Raw genomic sequence first — 12,915 nt, 5'->3', positions numbered from 1 at the left:
TGGTCGTTGTAACAACCACGTTGTAATAGATGTAATGGCAGCGTTTTAAACGCTGTTTCCCACCTCAGTGTCTGTGTCAGTGTAGAAGCGTCTCCTCTGTCTATCTAGTGAAGGCATGGTTCTTTTGTACCAAAAAGATAGACTCAGGGTTCCTACCACAATCGATATGTTGTGAGTACAATTATGTAAATGAGCCTAAATCAATACCTGCAATTATGCAAAGTAGTTCTTTCGCCCTAGGATGAGGATGACCATAACTTTTATACAGAGTATGTTAATCCTGTTATGTAAGTCATGTGCAGAAGACTTTTCTTAGAATCTTTATGCATAATAAATGAGGCTAGTTTCAAGGAAACCAATCGACATTTATTCAGCACATAACTGGGCAAAAGGTCAGTGATAGAACCGTTATGCAGAGCAAGGTAGGACAAATGTAGGTGAAAGGTTGTTTGCTAGGTTGGGGTACATAAAACCCACTCCTAATCCAAAGGACGATATGTAACTGGTGATGAAATAAGCATGCGAAACAACATAAAAACATTGTCATAAAATCTTTAATAAACCAATGTCTAAAAACATCTAAAAGCATGTTGCATGAAAAAGGATACTGCTTCAAATATCAAAAGCTCTATAAGTCTACTAAAAAGGACTCAATATATGATCAGACTGACTGAGCACATCGATAGCCATGGTGCTCAGTGAGTGCACAAGAAGAATAAAATAAAACAATAGTTTGCATTCCAATTTGGCCTTGTTTTGGAAAAAGGCCGAATTGTTCCCTTCACAAGGAGAGCCAAATATTTATGTGTCCTGTCTGCAAAACGCAACATCACTGTGGCTCACATTTGCAGACAACGGTCCCTGTAACTCCTCTTATTTCAGGTCAATGGAGCAAATATGATTTTCTTCAGTTACCACAGCAGCCGCTGAGGAAACATATGATACCTGTAAGCCTGTTGTAGAGCCGTTGTCAGGAGAGGAGATTAAGGATCCTGTAGAGGCTCAAAGAATGCAGTCATCAACATGGGAATACGCTAAGGACACTGATACACATGTCCGGTGGTGCAACCGATGGAAGGGTCAGACACAGGTCCAACATGCATTCATATCCTCAGAAAGGCAGCGGAACACAGGCAAGATACAGTCAATCCAGACTGGTCTGTATAACAGGAAGCAATGCTTGCTTAGCTCCCGAAGCTGAGGTGTGCCCAGATGGAGTACCATGCGTTTACGACAACGTTGCACCAGGAGTGCTTTTTCCATCTCTCGATGAACTGGGCTGTCCATAGGAGAAACATTTAAACCAGGACACCCCCATTACAAGTAGTAGGAGAAGTGGAAACCCTTCAAAAACGCTTGCCAATACAAAGTGTATGAATGCTGGAATAACGCCAAAAATTCTCTAAAAGGTGGTCAACAGCCTGGAACCTATACGTTTAAATAGGTGCATTATCCCCCTTGTATACAGACATGTTAAAAATACAATGTAAATTTTCCCGAAATGGAGTTGGAAGTTCGTACGGACTAGTGCTTGCATCTCAGATGAAGACCTTGAAACCTGGAGTTCAAAAGTTTCTCGGGCTGAGATTAAGGCTACATCCTTCTGCAAAAGCATGGCTTCCAGTCCGCTCATAGAATCAAACCGTATAAAAGAACAAAGGCCATAGCATTGACTCCCTAACTGTGTGGGTCATTGGATACAATATTGGAATACAACCAGCAAGCCTGGAACTCACTGTGACTATATATGCAATGCCTGGTACCATCCCACAAGAGCTTTGATTATTCAGCCTCAAATAGCGCTCATTCGATAGCAGCTCGAACACCGAATGAACCATGACAGTTGGGGAATCCTTAAAGTGACAGTATAGGTTAGCAACCAAAGAATTACAGGCACTGTGAAGTGAAATATCCTTACAAACTAGAGAGCCACTTAAAGTACTTTCACAGTTTGAACCGCTGAGGAAAATGTCAGTGCCCTCATTGCTGCATCTAAATTTCTACGGTGATTCCTAGTACTCATGTATGTATGTCTCCCCTACTGCTTCATATCTGCCTACCTGGTGATACTGGAGACAGTTTTGAAATTGGAAAGTCGTGACAGGCAGTGTCATATAGCCGTAGATTAACCATTCTGTGTATGGGGACACAGCCAAATTGGTCCAATGTTTCAATGTGCAACACAATATATTTTGCATCTGTTTGTGGCATTACAATCTGTCTATCTGTTAGATTATATGCAGAAAACAGAGTTGTGCTGTTTATATAATTGCCAGGGCACATGGCCAGAATGCAGTGATTGCAGAATCCAGCTTAGCATTATCATGGACCACAATTGTGATTGCCCATGCTGTAAAATAGACTCATCCTGTTCCATTATATGTATCGTAGAAGACACAATGTTGCCCAGTGAATACATCCTGGGAGATAGTGTGGTCATGCCATTGTTGACCACAGCCAAATCCTTTTCTAGGTTAACCCTGCCATCCTACATAATCATCATCAGCCTCCTGTTGAGATATTTTCCATAGCTCATTGTAAATAGCATATAGGAAACGCTTTTGACGTGGCTTCTGGGGACCTAACATAAAATCCCTTTGATCCATGTCATCCAAGAGAAGGGATAAATGTTGTTCCACTTGGGACAGTCGCCAGATCTTTAGCCACTCTAGACATAACTTCCTGACACTATAGGATGCCCCCACACCTGTGTGTTCTGATTGTACGTAACATTGATTAGGTCTATTGATACAAAACCCTTTGGTGGTATCCCTGAATCTTGACTGACACCTATTTGTGTTGATAAGCCAAACCAACCATCCCATTCAATTGGGGTCTGATGAATTGTAAGAACCATTGTATAATATGGCATCCAATGTATCCTCACCGTGCTGTGTGTAATTTTGCCAACCTTTAAAGTGTGTAAGCGAGGGAATCTGAGGTGTGTTCAAGACCTTGACCTTGGCTAGCCCAACACAGGAAGTCTGTTGCACTGTGTCGTTCAGGAAAACATTTGATGTGGTATGAGGCATATTCTAAACAGGGCCTCAGTTCCCTGAACTTTCCAATCATTAGTCCCCCGGACAGATTTTGTGTCTATACTCTCTCTCCAAAAGTCAAAACCCTGTAAAGACAGTAGGGAAATAAAAGAAGCAGAACATATTTTTCTTTGCAGGTGTAGGTGCAAGCCTATAATAAAAAGGGAGGCGCGGTCAGAAGTGTGCAAATTTGATTGAACTACCTGTCGGCAGTGTTGGGCAATGTTCCCATTAAAAACATTATTTGGGATACTTGCTTTGTGCAAGAAGTGGTGACCATACTGCTGGTAACAAAACAGGCTGTCAAAATTAGGTGTACCATCATAGAATTTATCATTTGAAAAATGTAGCAGATTGTTCTAAATCAGACAGCATAGCATTTACAGTTTCAAATTCCCAATCATCAGAGCAAGTACACGAGGTGATGATATCACTAAGACAAATCTTAAATAAATGTGGCCTTTTTTAAAAGATCAGTTGGACCATATACATCATAGGAAACTCTGTCCCACACTATTCCTTCAGCAACTGGAACTGCTGTAATGTTCACAAAGGACAGGTCCCTCTGTTCATGGTGTGATGTTGCATGTGGTTTCAGGGCCAAGTTCACATTTTGGTCTACAGAGCGTTCTGAAAGATAATGTCCATTCAAGAGCAAGAAAAGGACAGTCCCTATACATATCCAGAGGGGTAAAAACAGTAGACCAATTGCAATCCAGGGCTGTAGCCAAGGAAATACAAAGTAAGACTTTCTCAGACAAAGGTTGAAATCACAAATTTGTTGTTTGTGGGGAACAGGTGCTGGCGATGACTCAAGCACACTTGGATCCAATGAGAAACTGTAAAAATCAATGAAGTAGCCTTACGCAGTCCGATCTATCTTTGGTATCTCAGCAGGTTTTGTGGAACTGGCAGATTCCTCCTGTCAAGACATATTCACATAGATGGCGGTATTAGGCTGAATAGAGATCTGTTTCACATGTAGTTTGTTGCTGTTTAATTTCAACAGGCACAAGTTCCATTCCACTGTTGGTAACTCCTTAATTTTATGAAGTGAAGTCTTCAAACGTTATTAATCTTGCCGTCTTAACTTCCTCTATGGTAGAGAGAGGAGATCGGTGGCTACCCAGAAGTCCATGTAGCCTACTGTTGAGTATCGGTCACATTGTTTGGTTTGATCAGATCGATTGAGGCGAATCTCTTCTCCTTCTTGCCGGCAAGTGGCAGAAGAACTGTTCTTGTTGCTTCGACAGTCAGGACAGGTCCAGGTGCTCTGTAAGATGGTCCAAATTCTTTTTTGTCCACAATTATTCTCTGAGCAGGTCCCTCATCTTCGGGACCCAGGCAGGTCTTGCCAAAACAGCTTTCACTTCTCCAGTGGTGCTGAGTTTTACTTGGACGATGCTTTGTAATGCCTGGAATTCATTGATGTCAAATGGTTTTTCCTCCGCCTCTGTGCTGCCACAGTCGAGATGAGTTACCCACTTTCTTATCCCAAACAGAACTTCATCTGGAGTACGGCCGCCTAGGGACTTTCTCGGCATGTAGTTAAGTGCCCTCTGGACCCCATATAGGTGATTGACCCACCTGCCACCCAAGCCGAATACTCTAGCTGTTAAGGATTGCTTTAAGTCCCAGTTCTTCCTCTCCACAATCAAGGTTTCCTCGGTATGATACAGGGAGGAGTACCAGAAGCCCACACCCACAATTCCCATGGTTTCTTGTTAAGCCATGAGCTAAATGCAGGGCCAAAGTAGGAATGTAATGTGCCAATTGTATATGTCCTATAGGAGACAAGCAAATCCTTTATAACAGTTCGGGCATCAGCAGAGCTCTGAGGCCAGACCCACAGGAATCAAGAGCATGAACCCACTGCCACCAAGATGTACTTGTAAGCCATGTCAGATTGTAAGAGGCCACAGTGGTCCAAATAGACACAAGCGAGAGTTCTGTCTGAAATCAGTAATGGTGTTTGTGGTAGATGTGCTACGGTGCAACCCTTCAGCTGCTGACAGATGTTAACCTTAAGGATGAAGCCCTCTGTCTGTTTAGCAAGGCCTGGCCATCAATTACGCTGCTTTAGTACTTAAACAGTTGCAGCAATTACCTGCGTTTGCTGCACCCAGACCCTTGTGTGCAGCTAGAGTAAATCCTAATCTATGATCCATGTTTGGCATTACTCTATCCCCCACTCCTGGAATTTGAGCATATAGAATGCTTTGCGCATCTAACTTGTAGGAGTACTTGAGTGGAAAACAACGAGCTGTTGTGCGTAGCATTTACAGCTATCATTATCTGTCCGTCTATCCTCGTGCTAGAACGAGTGATTGCAGCAATGACAGCAGTTCGCACTGTCGCCTTGGTGGCTTAATCAGACAAATGTACTCACCTCAATGTGCACGCCAACATGGTGATGACTGAATGTGTGAATTACATGAGCCTCTGGCAAGAAATTTCAGCTCTGCCACATGTTCCCAAAGCAGCTTGTGCTTTATTGTGCAGCCTTTGGATTCTCTAAACCTATTCTGGCATCAATGGTGCAGATATTCATTGTATGACTGAACACAATAAAACGAGTCAGACACGATGAGTGTGAGGAATTCCTGATCCGTTTTTTTTAGTGCCAGTATCAGGGCTGTCAGTTCTGCCAGCAGTGGCGTGCAATCTCCTAGAGACTGCATCTGTGTATTGCTAGGACAGAACTTGCCATCCCGCATACGTCCCTTAACAATCACACATGCTGCAATGTGTTGCTGTTTACTTCCTAAGGCAGGCTAGGCAGACTCATCAGTATGAATGGCATTATTTCATTAGGGAGAGGATATTCTTGTTCGTACTGCAGAAATACTTGTGTTTTTTATGTAGAATCAAATTTGTGGTCTACATCTATTTATTTTATTTATTTTTTTATTTTGAGTTTTATAGAGCGCGAACCAGACCCCTGAGGGTATCGGAGATCTTTACAGGAATGAAAGGAGGTAAACAAAGGGCTTAGGAGGGGAGGAAACAGTTGGGATGAAAACACGGAGATACATTATACAAAGAAGCAGGCGGTTTCAATCCCTGGATACTTGTGGGAAAAAACAGATGAAAACATTTAGAACAACAGTCTCAGTGTGGGTCTGTGTCATCCAGAAAGACCATGGATAATGCCGAAATAGAGGGTGGAACAGGGTCACTGAGGTGCATGTAATGTCAGCGTTAGGGGAGGAATTTGCCCATAAGGAAAGTTTTGGCCTCTTTTTTGAAGCAAGCCAGAGAGGGAAGTCTTCTGATAGCGGGTGGAAGTGAGTTCCAAATTCTTGGAGCGACCCCAGAGGAGGCCCGATTGTACGTTTTTTTTCCGCAAGGGAGCCGGTTGGAGTAAAAGGTCTCTGGCAGATCGGGAATTTCTGGCTCCTCTAGATATCACGTGTTTCTGGGCCACAAGTGCCAGGGAATTGGGGTATAGAGCCTTGTGAGTGATACAAGCCAGCTTAAGTTGGATCCTGGCTTCTAGAGGAAGCCATTTTAGAGCTTTCAAGTGGGAAAGGATGTGATCGAATTTCTTTGAACCTGTTAGGAGTCTGACAGCGGCATTGAGGCAGGCTTTCAGTGGGGCCAATGAGCTCTTGGTAGACCTGTGAGGGTGGAGCATCCATATTCTAGTCTGGAAATGACTAGCACCTGGATTGCCATTTTTAGGTTGGGAGTGTCGAGAAAGGGTTTCAGGTTTCAGGTAACTCAGATGAAATCTAGCGGTTTTGGCCATTGAATTGATATGGCCATGCATATTGAAGCAGCCATTAAGGGTTATTCCAAGGGATTTGGCTGAGTTTACAATGATAGGGGGACAGTTTAACGCTGTGTTAGCCTTGATACATTCTTGAATGTCAGGGTTGTTTTTGTTTGGGGAGATAAGGAGAAATTCCTTTTTTTTGCATTAAGTTTGAGGTGAGCCAATGCACAGTCAGCTTCAAGGCCTCATTCAGGAACAGGATGTCCTCAGGAGAAGAGATTTTAATGTAGATGTGAGTGTCACCGGCATACATGTGGTATGCGATATTGGCGGTACGAAGCACCTCTGTGAGCGATTCAAGGTAAAGATTGAAGTGGGTTGAGGACAGTGTTGATCCTTGGGGAACTCCAACGGTGATCGGAGTGGGAACAGATAAGTTACCGTAGAGTAGGATTCTCTGTGAACATTTCTAGAGGAAGGACCTAAACTATTCGAGAACAGTGCCATCCAATCCCATCCTGAGTTTGAGGCATTTAAGGAGCGTTTAATGGTTAACCACATCAAAAGCTGACGATAGGTCGAGGAGGATTAGGAGACATGTTTTGCCTTGGTCAAGGGCTTGTAGGGCATCATCCACGATGTGTAGGATGGTGGTTTCAGTGCTGTGACCAGATCTGAAACTGAATTGGAAGTCATCTAGTAGGTGGAAGTTGGTGATGTGTTGGCTCAGCTGCTCTTGCACACAATTCTCAAGAGCTTTCGCTAGGAGTGTGATGTTGGATATAGGCCTATAGTTGTCAGGGGATGCAGGATCCAGCATAGGTTTTTTTAAAGATAGGGACGACTTGGCCGGCTTTAAGAGAGTCAGGTATCATTCCCTATAGGAGGGATGCGTTGAATATTGCAGTCCAAGAGGGGATGATACCTTGAGATGCGGCGGCTAGGCAGTTACAGGGGAGAGGATCATTGTAGTGGTTGTTTGGGTTTAAGGAAGACAGAATTTTTTAGACAGAATGTTCATTGTAATCTTTGAAGTTTGACCAGTGCGCTAGGTTTTTGGGTGAAGTCTGGGAAGGCAGCGCAGAGAAAAGAGGTGGAGCCAATGTGGTTTGGGAGTGTGTTGCCAATTTAAGTTCATTTCCTAGGGCAGAGATTTTATCACAGAAAAAGGAGGAAAATTCCTCACAAGTTATTAGCGCTTTAGGGATTTCTTTGGAGGTGTTAGCCAGTTTGTTAGATTGGGTTTGACGAGTTTGAATAGCTTGCGCGGTCTGTTCTTGGCATTCTCCAGTTCTGGTCTAAAGAATTATGTTTTTGAGTCACGGATTTTCCTATTGTAAGTGTTTCTGGACTGGCGGAGAAGATGTAGATGGGTTGCTGATGGGTGCTGTTTCAAGTTGCGTTCAGCCTGCCATAGGGATCTGCTCTCATTGTTGATAGTTTTAGCGGTGCAAGGTCATCGAGAATGTTGGATATGGTTGTGGAATAATGATCAGTGAGGTTTTTGACCATGGTGACGTGAGGGGGGGAGGTCAGTCTCACAGCGGGCAGCCAGTTTCCCATGATCAAGGTTCTTGGTGTCTCTAACCCAGCGTTTGGAAATCACTGGATGTGGTGACCATGTCTTGTGGGGTGCCAGGCAGAAGGAAGGTGATAGCGTGTTGGTCAGACCAGTCGCATGGGGCTCTGGAGATAAGCTTGGCCCCTGATTCCTTGGAGATGGTCCAGTCAAGAGTGGCACCTTTCGAGTGGGTTGGGAGTGAGCAGGTTGGGTGAGGGCTTTGTCAGTCAAGAAGTCTCTGATGGCATTGACCTGCGGGTCCTTGGGGTCATTCCAATGTAAGTTAAAATCACCAAGGAAGATGTCATTGGAGTTAGGAAAGGCCTTGGCTGTGAGAATTTCCATAAGGTGGTCAGTGAAGGTGTCATTCATGCCTGGGGGTGGTAGAAGATGTGCAGTCTGCACAGTTGAGTGATATTGTTGCATATAGAAAGTGCCAGGTATTCACAGGAGTCTGTGGGATCGGCCAGAAGATCAGTAACAAGGAGGTTAGAACGGTAGATGCAGGCAATGCCTCCCCCTTTTTTGTTGGATTGTCTGTCCAGCCTTATGATGTTGTAATTGGGCGGGACTAGGAGGTCAAGGCAGGGCGATGAGGAATCATTTTGCCAGGATTCTGTCAGGATCGCTAAATCCGATTTTCGGCTCAGTATGAGATCGGCGATATCAGAGGCATGCTTTACTGCTGAGTGGCAGTTAATTAGGAGGCCGGATAGCGGGGGGTCAGAATGTGAGTCATGACTAGGGGCGGAGATGGGTACTAGCATTAGGTTGCTATTGATCACTCCTCTGTCATGGAGGGTAGCTGATCTATTGGAGTTGCTTGCAATCGTGTGAATAGGGAGTTTCTCACTCAGATCTACGGGGCAAGAGGTTATCAGGGTAGATTCATAGCTAATGAGGAGGTCTGTGACTTCTTCCTCTGTAAGATCTAGAAGGATAGGCGTAATGGGGGTAGGTTTGTAAGTAAGGAGGAGGGCCAGTGTTTCCTCCCCAGAGAGGTGGCAAGGTTGCTTGCGGGGACGCAGGTGTCTCATGGATAGCGGTAATGGGTGAAGAAGGGGCACAGATGAAGGGGAGGGAGTTGAGTACTGCGAGAGCTTGAGATTCGCAAAGGAAGGTTAATTGAGGTGCAGGAGGTTCTTTAGATCCAGAACGACATTGTGGATGCTCAGGGTTAGTTCAGCAGCTCTGCGGTGGAGAGTGTCAATATCACTATAAGTGGGAGGCTCATGCAAGTAGGGAGCCGAGGGTGTGGGAGTAGTTATGGGGACTGTGCTGGTAGCCTGGTAGTGAGTCTAGGTCAGTCATGAACCATAGCAGGAGTTCCCATATCCCAAAGGGAGGTGGGATTTAGCAGTTGAGAGGTTGGAGGTTTAAGGGTGCTTCCGTTGGCAAGCGCTGGTAGCAGGGAAAAGGGATAGGTCAGCTAGAGTCGAGAGCCCTAGAGGGAGTTTCAATGGCCAAGAGAGAGGGAAGAACTTGCGGGCAGAGGGTCAGAGGTTTGTGTACGCATCGGTTTGCATGCTTTGGTGGCATGGTGATGTGGCTGGGTAGACCTGTGTCATGAGCATTAGGAAGGGAGTTTCGTGGAAGGCTAGACACCGTTGTCGGGTTGGGTGAAGGAAGGTGCGGGGGGGCAATATGTGTTTCCCTTGTGCTAGTGCTCTTTCTCTCACTACAGCAGTTTGTACTGCTATCAGTATTTTTTCTGGTATGCAAAACATATTTCAGCGTTTGTGTACAAATGTGATTTGTATGTAATGGGCACCGTTTTGCCTTCATTGAAGGTTAGGTAAGTGTACCCTGATTGACCTGCGACTACACGGATCACCAAATTAGTTGTGTTTCCATGTGTGTGTTTGTGTTTAGAAGTTATCATGTCAATGGAACTGAGATTTCTGTGTGTTCCTGTGCCCAATGTTGAACTGAAAAATCAGGTCTTAATAGGCCATAGGAATGTTTAACCCTCTCTGCGTAATCCAAAATGTATTTTTTTCCAAAATTTAGGAATCCTAAAATGGATTGTTATCCTTTCAGAGTCCTTGCAGGTTGGGGCAGCACAGATTGTTCTAAAAAAATAGCTGCACAGCTTTTTCCTTTACTTGATAGCTCATATCCCAAAAATAAGACATTGTAGTGGGCAATTTTATATTTTTTTAAGTTAAATTTTTAGCCCACGGTGGCAAACCCAAAAATAATGTTGTTCACCCTGTTCAACTGATCCAATAATTGATCGGCCATCAGATAAATATCATCTATGTAGGACAATGCCTCCTCATCACAATTTTGAAATAACTCTGATACTCTTGCTGAGAACTAAGCAGGGATATTCTTATACCCTTGAATCAGTCTACAGAATTGGCGTTGAAAGCCAAGCACTGAAAATGCTGTGAAAAATTTGCTCCCGGGTGCTATATTTTGGCAAAAGAATCCATTTGAGATATTCAGTGTTGTTTTATATTTTTTCCACACAATGTTATTCATTAATGAGGCAATGTGTGCATTTTGTACTGCATGTGTTTAAATGCCTGTGGTCTAAAACTAGATGGTAAGAATTATCGGGTTTCATTACAGGTAACAAAGGATTATTCATGGAAGAGGTGCAATTTTCAATCACACCTTGGTATTCAACCTGATCTAGGATCTCCCTGACTTGTTTCTTTGCTTCATGTTTTATTGGGTACTGCCTGTGTGGTGAAAGAGGAATTTCACCTTGTAGGTGACTCAGTATCCCACCCTACGTGATTGTGGTAAAGTGCGGGAGCTAGAGCTAACACCCACTCCTGGGCGTATGTATGTTTAAGTGACTCTGGAATGAGATCAGAGAAAGCTGGTAATATCATGCCTTCCTCTTTAGGACAGTCCATAACGAACTCAGGCTGCCAATCTCTTTCAGCCAAAAGGATGTCGCATTCAGAAGTCAGGTTCTCCCAAAAGAGACCTTTCACTTTCCTGGGTATGTGCCCCTCCATTTGGAGCGTAATCTCGTGAAAACGATGTGGGACACTTACCCTTGAATCAGCTGTTTCCACTGTGATATGTTCATTCAATGCTGCTGTCACCAGAAATTCCATTAGGTTCTGGAGAACTATTTGTACTTCTGCTGCACTGTCTAGCATAATCAGAGCCCATTCCCCATTCAATAGTAGAGACCTCAGTAGCCTGGGTATTTCTTATTTTAAGTCCAACAACCTTCTTCTTTTTAAATTGAGGTTCAATTTTGGGATAATGTAGTCTGAAGTGTGATGTGCGTCTCTGTTTTTTGATGAACCCTGAAAGGAACGAGAGGAACGTGTATCAGTATCCTGATTAGGCCTGGGCGGTCAATTCCGTTCCGCTTGCGGAATTTGCCGAATTTGGGTAATTTCGCGTTCCGCGAAGCACACGGAATTGCCCAAAATTCTGCGATCCGTGGCTTTGCGGAATTTTTTGCTCGTTTGAACTTTCAAAATGCGTGTTCGCGAGATATTTTCCCCCAAGCACGCAAACAGCGTTCGCAAACAGGAAAAAAGCATCGTGAATGGGCGGAACAAGCAATTCCACGTGTTCGCGGAATTTCTGTGTGCTCGTGGAGATTTTGTACTGTTTCACCGAGCTTTGCATAGCGCGACTACGCAAATTCCATTCACCGCTAATCCTGATACCTCTCAGGTTTTTTAATATTATCACAGTTCCTAAGATTGTATTTTCTATCAGAGGGCTTCTGTTGAGGAGACCCACCTCATGATCGTGATGTATTCTGCTTATTATTTTTTTTATTGCTTGTTATCATATTTCTTTTTAGAAGAATCTGGTGCTTGCTTTGAGCTATCCTTTTCAGGATTACTTGTTACTGGTGGCTTTACAGGTTTAGCTCCCAAGTTATCTCTAGCCAGGAAAGCATAGGTATCTTCAATAATCTTTGGTAGTTCTCGCTCCTGTTGTGCAGGAGTGAATTCCCTCAGGGTGTTGTATTAAAGTTATCACTGCTGCCTCCCCTTTTATGTTCTCTAACATAATTGCTGTGACCTGAGCAAAATTGCCTATCAATTTCATCCCCAAGTCCAGGGCAGGTTTTTTCCCATACTCATTCTGTATCTGTTTCAATACATCTGGTATAAATGCCATTGAGGGGGTACCATGAGTTCTGGTACCCCCCCCCCCCCAAGTGGTACAATCCTCTATCAGGGGGGCTATTCCCATTGGCAAGCAAATTCTTAGTATTCTCTGTTTTTCCTGACGACCCATATGGGGAAATACTGCTTCAAGCTGTGCTATTGTCTGTGTTCTTTACAACATTTTCTCATGTTTGGTGGGCATTCTTACCATAATCATTTTCAGTGTTTCGGACTGATCTTAGCCGTAGTCCTTTGAGGTTGACCAGCTTGAATAACCCTCGCATGTCTTTGTAAAGTGTACTTACCGGCCAAGTCACTCTGTCTATGCTAAGCGGATCAAATCTTACATTTTCTGTGGTGTGGGGGAGGGCGCCTTTAACCCATTTAGCATGCTTTTGGTAAGTTAAAGGGACTTCCATGTCCATGTATGGAAAGTATTCTTCAGGTGTCTCATCTTCAATGTAAGTATGAAACAAATGTGTGCGTGCATCTGCAGGT

Source organism: Triturus cristatus, chromosome 5_2 (assembly GCF_964204655.1).
Source record: "Triturus cristatus chromosome 5_2, aTriCri1.1, whole genome shotgun sequence".
NCBI lineage: Eukaryota > Metazoa > Chordata > Amphibia > Caudata > Salamandridae > Triturus > Triturus cristatus.
This window is presented reverse-complemented; position numbering follows the sequence as displayed.